Genomic DNA, 12,554 nt, shown 5'->3' with positions numbered 1-12,554 from the left:
AGGATCTGCAGCAATATCTCACTCTCCATCATGTCTTGAATTTCCCCCTCTTTCATTAGTATCCCTTTCCACTTTGAATTATAGCTTCCTGCTTCTGTTACGTATATAAGCCTTAACTCTGTACTCTAAAATATCCCTTCAAATCAGGTAATCCTATACCACCTTGTTCTGTTGTGAAGGATTAGTTTATCCTACTTTACCTTTGCCATCTTCCCGTCCCAGATAAATTCCTTCAACTCTATTAATTATTGTCTACAACTTCTCTTCTGGTTGATAAAAATATGCCTGGCCTTTATATAAAACTAAAAGGAGTAAAACATTTTCACTGCTTATATCTTGCTAAACATACCCATAACAAGAGCTTCTAGTTTCAAAGTTTTTGTAATATCTTGTGTTTAGTCTCTTCCTAGATATCTTTAGCTGCCATAAAAGAATCCTTTTTAATCCATGCGCCTAAATACATTTTGTTGTAGCCCCATAAATTGCTGAACAAATTCATGTGTGACGACATAGTTTATAACTATTGTCTTTCTTTTATCTTCATTAATTTTATATCCCAAAAAGTCTTGAATTTGTCTCGATGTCTCACAGCACAGAGATATTATTTTCTACTTTTATCGGGTACAAAATAATATCATCTGCAAATAAAGCTAACTTTTCTTGATTACCATACCAAGTATATCCTTGAATTTCTGAGTATGTTATTTTCTTTGCTAGTGCCTCTAAATATAAATCAGATTACAAAGGGGAAAGAGAACACCCCGACCTGGTTCCTTTGTTCACATACAGTTTGTCAGTAAGGAACCCTCCCACTTTAATTTTTGCTTCCAATCCTTCATCTGTACTCCTATTTATCCCTATTATTGCATCAGGGAATGCAGGTGCTTCCATTGTCCTACTCATAAAATCTCATCTTACTATGGTGAATGCTTTATCTACATCAAGAACGTCTAACAACAGCAGCAGCAGTATTTCCTTACACTCTGCTTCCCTCTGGGACATCATTGTTCTGTTATTGTTGTGAAACATTTGCCAACCATCCACAAAACCACACTGATGCATATCTATCAATTTTGGCTACACTTCTGAAATTCTTTTAGCTATTATTGACGCAAACAATTTATAATCATAGACTAAAACTGAAATGGGCCTATATAAGGCTGGGTCTAATGGGTCGTAAATGTCCTTAGGTATTACAGCCACCACAGCTTTCTTCCAGGATGTTGGTGCTTTCCCTCTTTTTAAAGTACTGTTAAACAAAACATTCCAGATCATTATCACTTTCTTCCATCCTAGCTTTCAGACTTCCCCAAGAATACCATCTATTCCTGGAGACTTTCTTACAGATTGTACATCACCATTTTTATCTCATCTCCCCTATGTTAACTGTTAATTGCTGAGCCTCATCTATGTCTAACCTTAGATTAAGTCTTTCATAATCATAAATATTTCCATTGGTGCTGTTTCTTGATTTTTACATTTTTCTGCTATATACAAATTTTCATAAAATTTCAAAAACATCTCCAAGACCTCTACAGGATCTCTACTTATTTTTCTTGTTATAGGCTCCCTATGTTTGTCAACAATCCTTTCTACTTTCCATTATTTAAGTCATTGCACTAAAAGTTTTTGTCCTCTGGAGTTACTATCAAAAATAGTTGCTTAACAGTAATCTTTCTGAACTCATATATATTATCCAGGTACTCCCTTATTTTCCTGTTAGCACTGTACAGTTGTGCCTCTTCCTGTTCTATGAGATTCCCCTTATTCTGCAATACTTTGTTTGTCAGCCTCTCTAAATAATTTGTGCTATTTCTTAACTATATCTCTTTTTCTTTTATTTTTACCCTATTTTTAAACTCCACTATCCCACTCATTAGCTATAACTTGTGAAGAAATTTCTATCTTCCCTAATAACTCTGGAATAATTTCCGCTATCTATTCCTTAAATTAATCTCTTTTTAAGAGGTAGGTGGGTAAGAACCAGTGTATCATTTTTACTTCATTGCCCTGCATTTTTATTTTAATTGTTATTGGCCCATAATCTGAAATAGTTATTGGATGTGTGTTGATGCTTTAAATGCAATGTTCTGTGAAATATAATTTTTATCTAGGCTATTCCTGTTATTTTACCTTGGGGACTAATATGTCAATTGTCAATAACTTCCTACTACTGAATTCACTTCTTCCATACCAAATATTTTCATAAATATTTCTTCAGAAATCTACCTTCTTTTGTTATATTTTCCTTTCTAGGTCCCCCAGATACATACTGACTATTGCAAACCAAATTCATGTCCCCAACTATAAGTAATATTCAATAGTATGTATAAAAAGTCGAACTGCCACAGTAGAAGGGAAATTCTTTATTGCAAGGACAAAGTGAATGCTTTCACAACCTTCCAAGTCACTTCATCAGACTTAATAAAACATTCCATGCCTTCCTTGATATATATACTTTCAAAGTGACCAATCAGTTAAGACAAACAAATATTTATATCAGATTCAATTAATTTAAAAATAGTAGAAAAAAAACATAAATAGACATAAAACTGTTAAAAGCAGTATGCGAGTTCAAATGTGGATGCCTATAGAACCATGTAGAAGGGAATTACTGCTTTAAGGCTCTTGCCTTTAAAAATGGTTTCAAAGAAACAGCTTCATTAATGCCTGGGGGGTTGTCTGCATTTAGTTGCAGAATCCATTTCTGCTCAGCCTTTTCTGTTATTTTCCTAATGTCACCCCCTCTGATATTTTCTTCCAGAACTTCTAAAACTAAAAATTTAAAAACATGGTGCATCCCTTCAGCTTCTATATGTTTAGCTAGGGCACTACTCTCCTTTTTGTTTACTATGTCCCCCATATGTTCTAAAATGCGTTCTTTGAGCATTCTATTAGTATTGTCCACATAAAAAACTTTACAATATTGGCAAAAACTAAGACAGACTATATTTCTAGTCCTGCAGTCTGAATAGAAATTAAATTCAATTCTAAACTTTTGCTGTGGATGTAAAAAAGTGCTACATGACAAAATGTGCTTACAAGCTTTGCAGTTCCTGCACATATATATCCCTAGCCTATGTGATGCATTCAGGGACTTATGTGTTTGGGTTTTATAACATAACTGCCTTTTAAGTGATTTTTTGTTTGTAAATGAGATGTGAGGTCCAGAATCTTTGATGCCTTCAAGTTCTTTAGTGGCTAATAATGCTATATAGCAATAACCCACGCCTGGGTGTGGGTAATGCTAAATTTACCCATGGTTGGAGTGGTTTGGTCCCGAGGGCGAAGCCCGAGGGACCAAACAAAGCCAACCGTGGGTAAATTTAGCATTACCCACACCCAGAAGTGGGTTATTGCTATTATACCATGACATTATTTAAGAAAAGAAACTGTTACTAGTATAATAGTATAATGCCTGTTTACTGCCCTTCCGCAGATGTCTGGCATCCGCGGCAGTTCTGATGTACTGCGCCTGCGCAGTACATCAGAGCTGTGGGCAAAAGCAATGGAGAAAGCAAGATCTCCGTTGCTTTTTTTTTAGTGTCTCGCTATGTTAAATGAGTTTAACATAGCGAGACAGTTTTAAAATAAGCAACGGACATCTCCGTTGCTTATTTTAAAACTGTCTCGCTATGTTAAACTCATTTAACATAGCGAGACACTAAAAAAGCAACGGAGATCTTGCTTTCTCCGTTGCTTTTTTTTAAAACACTGTCTCGCTATGTTAAATGGGTTTAACATAGTGAGACAGCTTTAAAATAAGCAACGGAGATCTCCGTTGCTTATTTTAAAGCTGTCTCGCTATGTTAAACCCATTTAACATAGCGAGACAGTGTTTTAAAAAAACGAGTTATACTAACGGAAAAAAGTCCGGGCGACCGGACCTTTTTCCATTAGTATAACTCGATTTACAACGGGCACGCTGGCCAATCAGCGTGCACGTTTTGGGGGGGTCATGGTATAATATGCTATAATCAACCCTCAGATATCTGATCCCAGACCTCTCCCTCACTTTTTAGACCCATCTACACAGTACTTCTTTAAAAAGTCTATGTCCTAATAACTCTACAGGTGACTGCCTATTCTCAAACTCTGTTGGAAACATAACAAGACTTACTCTGTTCTCCTTTTTTCTTTACTTTCCTTCTTCCCTATTTTTTTCTCTCTCTACACTCCTTTCAGCTTTTCTTTACCTCTCATTACACTTCAGCATTCCTCTTATAAAATTTATGTATTAATTTTTTGTATTGTAATGTTCTTTGTGAAGCACCTTACATAGGTTGTAGTTTATGTATTTTTTGGTTCTCAGATTGTAATATGCAATCTCCTGATTAAAAAAAAAAAAAAAAAAAAATTTCATTTACTAGTTGTTTACTGTTAGTTTTATACTTGTTATTACTTCTTTTGTAACACCTTCTGAAACCATGTAATACTCATTGGAGCTTTTCTCCCCGGGCCTCTACTGAAAATGGACATATATCCAGATAGACTAGCCCGGTCAACAAATGTAAAATAAAAAATAAAATAAATAATATGTTCCAGTTCTTCCTAAATATATCACAAAATTGACTGACATCACTTGCATATATAATGGGGAACCTGAGCTTCTCCTCCCTGGATTCAGTTTCAGGGTTATCTCTTGTAGTTTGTTCTGAGAAGTAAGGTCTGCCCTTCCCTTGATGTTCTTGATATACTCATTCTATGGTGGTGTCTATTTCTAACTGATTATATCCTCTATCAAGTAGTTCTCCTCTTAACACGTCCATGGACCTCTCCAACTCATCATTCTTACTATGTAATCTGGAGGCTCTCAGGAACTGCCCTTTCATAACATTTTTGCTGACATGTCTTAGATGCATGCTGTTTTTATGTAATATGGAATTCTTTCTACTTGGTTTTCTATACAGGCTAGTAGCCATCTGCCCCATTTCCGATTTTTTTCACTAGAACATCAAGGAATTCTATCTGTTCATTTGAGTACTTACAGGTAAATTTTAAAAATGTTGTGTGTAGGTACTCTAAGAATCTACCCAGCATCTCTATTGAGTTTCCCCATAGAAAAAACATGTCATCCACAAAATGTGCATACCACAGAACATATCTACTAAACTAATTTCCCTGTAGTAGAAATGTTTCTTCCCACTGGACTAAAGTTTGGTTGGCGTAGCTGTTTGCACAAGCTGTGCCCATAGTTACGCCACCCTTTTGTAGGTAAAAATCATCTTTAAAGACAAAAACATTATTGTGCAAAATTATTTCAAGCAGACTGCATAACAGATTCACTTTATCATTAGAGAAAACACATTTAGAACATACCAAGCTCCTAATGTTCTCTATTCCCCACTGATTTGGAATCACTGTAAAAAGTGATATAATATCTAAGGTTACAAGCAGATACTCTTTATTTATCGAAATTGTCTTTTGAGAAAAGATTTTGTGTCTTTCAGTACTGTTTCACACTTTTCAAGCACTGGATGAAGATTATTCTCTACATATATTGACATGGCTTCTGTTGCCAACCTCTACTAGACGCTATGGGTCTCATAGGTGGACATATGATATCTTTATGTACCTTGGGAAGGCCATATATAACTGGAATGGTGGGAGTTTCTACATTAAAATACTTAATATATCCTCTGTTATCAAATTTGTAGTCAGCAAGTCAAACAACAAAACAATCCTGTCTATAACACATTTAACTATATTTAAGGAGATACAGGCATAGGTTTCATGGTCATTCTGTAGTTTCATCATTTGCTGGATGTAAAATTCCCTGTCCATAATCACAATTCCCCCTCCATTATCTGCAGGTCTAATTTCCACTGAATGCATTTCCCTCAGGTCATACAAAGCATCAGGTTCTTCTCTACTCAAGTTATAAAAGACAGCTCTTCTATCTGAATTAAATGCTTCCCTTATTTGCTTCTCACATACTTTATAAACGCATTCTATGAACACCTTCAGGAATGCATGGATCATGCGATCCCAAATAAAATCAAGACACAATCCTCCAAAGGTAGACATCCTGTCTGGTGGACCCCAGCCATAAACAAACTATACAATAGAAGGAGGAAGCTACTAAATGATAGAGCAAAATCCCAAAAAGGGAAGGCATCACTGATCAGTATTAGCAAAAAACTACGGGCACACATAAAATTGTCTAAGGCCAGCTTCGAGTTGCACAGGACACTAAGGATAATCACAAGGCTTTCTTTAGTTATGTTAGGAACCTGGGTGGGAATTCCCAGATATGTTCAGAATTAGTCCAAAATGACAAAAAATACACCGAACCCACAGACATTGCCAACATCCTAGCTGACAGGTTCAGCGCAAACTTCTCCCCCCTCCCCACCAAAAGGGCAAATATCTATCCCAGCAGAGTGCTGCCCCCCTGACATCTCAGATACTCAGGTAAGAGCCGCCCTCTCCAAAGCAAAAAACACAGCATCAATGGGACCAGACGGTGTCCCGGGCTGCGTCCTACATGAACTCCAAGAAGAGCTAAACCCAAACATAAAACTACTGTTCAATCTCAGCCTTACTACAGGATATGTGCCCAAAGAGTGGCGTACAGCAACAGTGGTCCCTCTCCATAAAGGTGGTGCCTCAACGGATCCTGGAAACTATCGCCCCATAAGCCTGACTAGCTTGGTCTGCAAAGCTATGGAAAGGATCATCATGGACCTCATAAATAAAGATATTGGGGACCTACAAACACTGGATCCTACCCAGTTTGGCTTTGTTAAGGGCAGATCCTGCCTCTTAAACCTGGTTGATTTCTTTGAAACAGTCACCAAGGCCATTGACGAGGGGAAGGTGGTCCACACAGCCTATCTGGACCTCGCAAAAGCCTTCGATACAATACCCCACTCGGGCATTATAGATAAGCTCACCAGCTTAAATATAAACCCCTATGTCACTAGATGGATTGCAAACTGGCTCAAGGACAGAACCCACATGGTTAGAATTGCTGGAGCCATGTCAGACTCCAAACCAGTTACAAGTGGTGTCCCACAAGGCTCAGTCCTGGGACATCTCTTGTTCGGTATATATTTCTTGGAGGTACAGGCCAACACGGAAGGACTGTGGCTGACCAAGTTCGCAGATGGGCGCCATAATCGACTCTCCAGCTGACACAAGCATCCTCCAAAAGGGCCTCATAGAAACAGACAACTGGTGCCAGAGCCATGGCCTCAAGCTAAATGCCAAAAAGTGTATAGTCATCCCCTTTGGCAAAAACAAAGTGCCCACAAATTACCACATAGGTGGTAATCCATTAAGTACAGAAGAAGTAATTAGGGACCTGGGGACCCAAGTTGATAGCAATCTCTCATTTGACAACCACGTGGCCAAAGTGGTTAGAAAAACATTTTATATAGCCCACCTAATCATGAAGGGATTCACATCTAGATCAGGGGATGTCATCGTGCCTCTTTACTCATCCCTCATCAGGCCCATAATTGAGTACAATGCCCCTTTTGGGATGTACCTTACCAGACACCTGCAGCAATTGGAAAGACCCCAAAAGTACCTCACCAAGAGGATCAAAGGGCTCAAACAGATGCCATATGCTGCCCGGTTAAATAAACTCCAGCTCTACTCAGTGGCATACCGCCTGTTCAGAGGCGATCTGTGCCTGATGTATAAAGTCATGTCCAACCCGGAATTAATGGACATGCTGCACCTCAGAAAATCCAAATCCCATCGAGCTACGCGCTCGAGAGACTTGAACCTCAGCACTGAAATAAATAGGACATGCTGGAGGGACAGATTCATAACCCAGAGGATCCCTTCACTCTGGAATAAAATCCCAGTCCAGGTTAGGCAGAGTCCCTCATTGACTCTCTTCAAGAGGAATCTTGATGAGTGGATGGGAGATCGTAGGTTTACCCCGGGTATCACTTCTGTGTCACTGTTAGACAGAGGCACAGTATACTAACCTCGAAAAAAGGGCATAGTAAAATAAATTTAAAATGGGTGGCGAAAGCCAAACACATTCTGGCTAGGCTTATAAATGCCCTAGGGCAGATAGCCTAGTATGAACCTATGAACCTATGATGCATAGGCTTCTACCATAGGATGTAATTTAGGTTCAAAGGTACTAGGTTTTTTAAAAATATTCACATTGTCAGTCATCTGTCCTTTAAACATAATTTTTAAAGTTAAGTTGTGGCCAAATAACTTAAGTTCTTTAAGAATGTCAACTAACACAGTTCTCTGGGCTGGAATAAATGACAGCCCTTTATTCAAAAGTGACATATGTGCATCAGTTAGTGTTAAAGATGAAAGATTTATTACCAGACTTTTATGTTCTTGCTGCAGGTTACCATTCTGTTCCGTGTTGCTTCTGTGTTTGGTATCTGCCTGAATCGGCCCTTCCTTCCTCTGCTCCTTGATCTGCTTTTTATCGGTAAAGCATTCATTAGTGTTAAGGGTATCATTTGAGTTCCTGATATTCCCTTCTGTTGCATGGGAAAAGGGGGATTCTCATTAGATAGGTTTCTGTTATCATTCTTCTTGCTGCTTCTTGTATTTATATCCTTTGGTTTTGCTGTTGACTGCTGATCAGCAGGAGTCACTGCTAAACTCTGTGTTTCCTCAGTGTTAGTAGCTACAGCCACTCCCTCTTCAGTTTTTTGGCTTCTCTTTGCTGTGTTGTCTATCATAAAAGGGGCTGAGATTACAGGCTAGTCTGTTGTAGTAAAAGGTTTGGGCCATGAGAAGACAGCACTGGACTGAAAGTCATTTATGTCCCTTTGAAGCTTTTTCACTTCGTATTCTGTAATCTTTTCTCATAGCTGGATATGCTTTCAAAGAGAGCTTGTCACCAATAATGCTGTTTGTAAAGTTAGTGCATAGATAGATCTGCAGAGCCTTCAGTTAATTTGCACGTTCCCTTTCTTCAGGTAAAAAATAGTCAATTAATAAGTTCATGTAGTCATGTAGTTCATGCTGCCATTTCTTCAGGAGGTCAGGGAGAGCATCACCATAAGTTGGCATGGTTAGAACTCTCAGATCTTTGGGAACAATTTTATATCTTAAGCAGGTTTCCAAATGGAATCTCTGCCATTGGAGCCTTTTATAATTATACAACTTGTTTTCAAAAGCTCTAAATTTATCTTTAAAGAGCATTTGTGCCCCATCATCCACATCAACAGAATATTGATCAGAGAAAACTGGTCTCTCGACCAGTGTGTTTACCTCCATGCTTAGGATTCTACTAAAACGTTCCATTCCGTTTTGAGTGTTGGTATTCCCACTTGGATTGTAATTCAGTTCAATTTCCTACCCTTCTGCCATGTTCTGGTCCTGATGTTCACAAAAAGTACAAAGAGAAAGACAAAACACAGGTACCAGATGAACAGCTCGGTCTTCACCTCAGAGCCAATAGTATGTATAAAAAGTCGAACTGCCACAGTAGAAGGGAAATTCTTTATTGCAAGGACAAAGTGAGCACTTTCACAACCTTCCAAGTCGCTTCATCAGACTTAATAAAACATCCCATGCCTTCCTTGATATATATACTTTCAAAGTGACCAATCAGTAAAAACCCAAACACATAAGTCCCTGAATGCATGAGATAGGATAGGGGCATATATGTGCAGGAACTGCAGAGCTTGTAAGTATATTTTCTCATGTAGCACTTTTGTACAGCCACAGCAAAAGTTTAGAATTGAATTTAATTTCTATTCAGACTGCAGGACTAGAAATATAGTCTATCTTAGTTTTTACCAATATTGTAAAGTTTTTTATGTGGGCAAGACTAACATAATGCTCAAAGAACGCATTTTAGAATATATGAGGGACATAGTAAACAAAAAGGAGAGTAGTGCCCTAGCTAAACATGTAGAAGCTGAAGGGATGCACCATGTTTTTAAAATTTTAGTTTTAGAAGTTCTGGAAGAAAATATCAGAGGGGGTGACATTAGAAACAGAACAGAAGATGCTGAGCAAAAATGGATTCTGCAACTAAATGCAGACAAACCCCCAGGCATTACTGAAGCTGTTTCTTTGAAACCATTTTTAAAGGCAAGAGCCTTAAAGCAGTAATTCCCTTCTACATGGTTCTATAGGCATTCACTTTTGAACTTGCATACTGCTTTTATCAGTTTTATGTCTATTTATGTTTTTTTCTACTATTTTTAAATTAATTGAATTTGATATAAATATTTGTTTGTCTTAACTGATTGGTCACTTTGAAAGTATATATATCAAGGAAGGCATGGGATGTTTTATTAACTCTGATGAAGCAACTTGGAAGGTCGTAAAAGTGCTCACTTTGTCCTTGCAATAAAGAATTTCCCTTTTACTGTGACAGTTTGACTTTTTATACATACTATTGGCTCTGAGGTGAAGACCGAGCTGTTCATCTGGTACCTGTGTTTTGTCTTTCTCTATAAGTAATACTCCCTGCTGAAAACTGATTATTTCTCCCAAAGGCTTTTTAAGCTCCATAACAGCAGTTCTAGGTGGAACATAAATACATGCCAGTGTAATGCTCCTCCCTTGCCAGTAGCTGCTTACTCTCCCAAATCTACAATTATTATATCTTCCCCCTCTTCTGTCACTATTGGAGGCCCTCTATCAATTAAAATAAGTACTCCTCTTTTCCTTTGCCCCTGATACTTTGCTGAATATCCATCCTGAAATCCTTTCTTTTGTCAAATTCACATGCTCATTTCTTTCCAAATGTTTCTCCTGTAGCATTGCTATTTGCATTCTGCATTTTTAAAAATAATTCAATATTCTTTCCTTTTTGTCTATACCTGTGAGGCCATTCACTTTCCAAAATAATATGAATAGAGTAGCCATTACGCTAAGAATTTATTATTCCCACATATTATACATGGCAGTTTTTTTTAAATGTCTATTAAAAATATCTATTTCCAGCTTTTGTATTACATGCACCCACTGATATTTGGCTGGTTGATCTTTTATATAGATGTTTCCTGTCATCTCCATTTGAACTTATGTCACAATTTACAAGTTGTTTTATTTTAATGAAAATCCTCAAACAAAAACAAAACACCCCCAGGATACCCAGAACCTATTAACTTAAAACAAAAACACAAAACTACAAGCATCTTCAAATAATGAAATTTAACCCTCCTTAAAGGAAGAATTGTTCCAAATAAACAGCTGAAACCACAGGTATTACATAACCTAAAATTAAGGTTATCCATGCTAAGGCACATATAACAACTTATGCTCCTGGTTGCACTAATTGCTCTCTGTTCTTGTCTTATCTTTATTCCCCTCTAAGATGTGAAAAACAGCTTATATGCTTTCAGAAAACATTAACTTTTGGCCTTAAAAAAGTGCTCTGACTTTTATTACCCATCTCTATAGTCAACCTATCTCCATGGAACATATAAACAATATGTACAGCTTCACTCATCTACAGACTTCTCAAATCACACTGAACATTTATCTGCTGAAGGAGAACTTTTCTTCTATTCAATGTTCTCTATTACTGGCTTACACAAAAGACCTTATTATTAGATTAATCTAAGGGCCTTAATTCAGACATTTACTTATTCAAAAGGAAGAAAAAACATATCAACTCTACATAAATTAAAGCCTGTGCACTTTTACTTCCCATCCCCCCATGTCTCCCAAGATAACTTAAACATGCTTTTGTATAGCGTTTATTCTCATTTTACATTGTAATGCCTACATTTCTCAAAACTAAAAAATAAGAAAAAAGGCACTCATATACTTTAGTATAATCATATGCAACAATATCTGAAAATGCTTTACTATATAATATGCAATTTATAGTTACTTTTTCCCTTACCATTGGTGTCCTTCTGAACATTGATGACATGAAGTGGGTATATGCTTTTTTGGTCCTCCACAAGTTTAACAAAGTCAATGAAAGTCCAAATTCACTTATTCTTTACAGATCATGTTTATTCACTAATTTCAGTGCTGCTGGACTTCTTCCTGTTTTTCTCCTCCTTCCATCCCCAGACTCCAGTTCAAGTCCAAGGCACTCCTGACACTTCTAGTTAACTCTTGTGCTTTTTTCTGTCTCTCAAGCATTTTCTTTGGAAAATTGGAAAAGGTTTCACTGGCAAAGTCTCTCTATGATCTTTATTATCAGAAGAATGAGTCCCATGGGTCTGTATCACCACGGTGAATGGTGATAAGTTTGAATGCCCTTTGTTCGAACCGAAAAGTCCGAAAGCCCTAAACTGCAAAGTTACGGAACATCGATTTTTTTCCCAGGGAAAAAAAATCAGTGGGCCGTGTTCAGGCTTTGCTATTTTCTCCACTGTAGTGCAATCTCGGAGTTGGTATATTTAAGTAGGGGGGTATGGGGGGTGTGGGTGGTGAAGCCCCCCACTTCAGTTTGTTTTAAAGATGTGATTTTTTTTTTTCATGGAGCAGTGATTTTTTTTTTCCTGGGAAAAAAATCGCTGTTCCACGAGTTTGCTGTTTAGGGTTTTCGGACTTTTAGGTTCAAACAAAGGGCATTTGAACTTATCACCATTCGATGTGGTGATATAGACCCGAGTCCCATTCATTTTAATGGCTCACTTTTTGTT

This window comes from Protopterus annectens, chromosome 3.part0 (genome assembly GCF_019279795.1).
Source record: "Protopterus annectens isolate FY-2018-M chromosome 3.part0, PAN1.0, whole genome shotgun sequence".
NCBI classification, from domain to species: Eukaryota; Metazoa; Chordata; order Ceratodontiformes; family Protopteridae; genus Protopterus; species Protopterus annectens.
The sequence above is the reverse complement of the archived record's forward strand: the minus strand, read 5'-3'. Positions refer to the sequence as shown.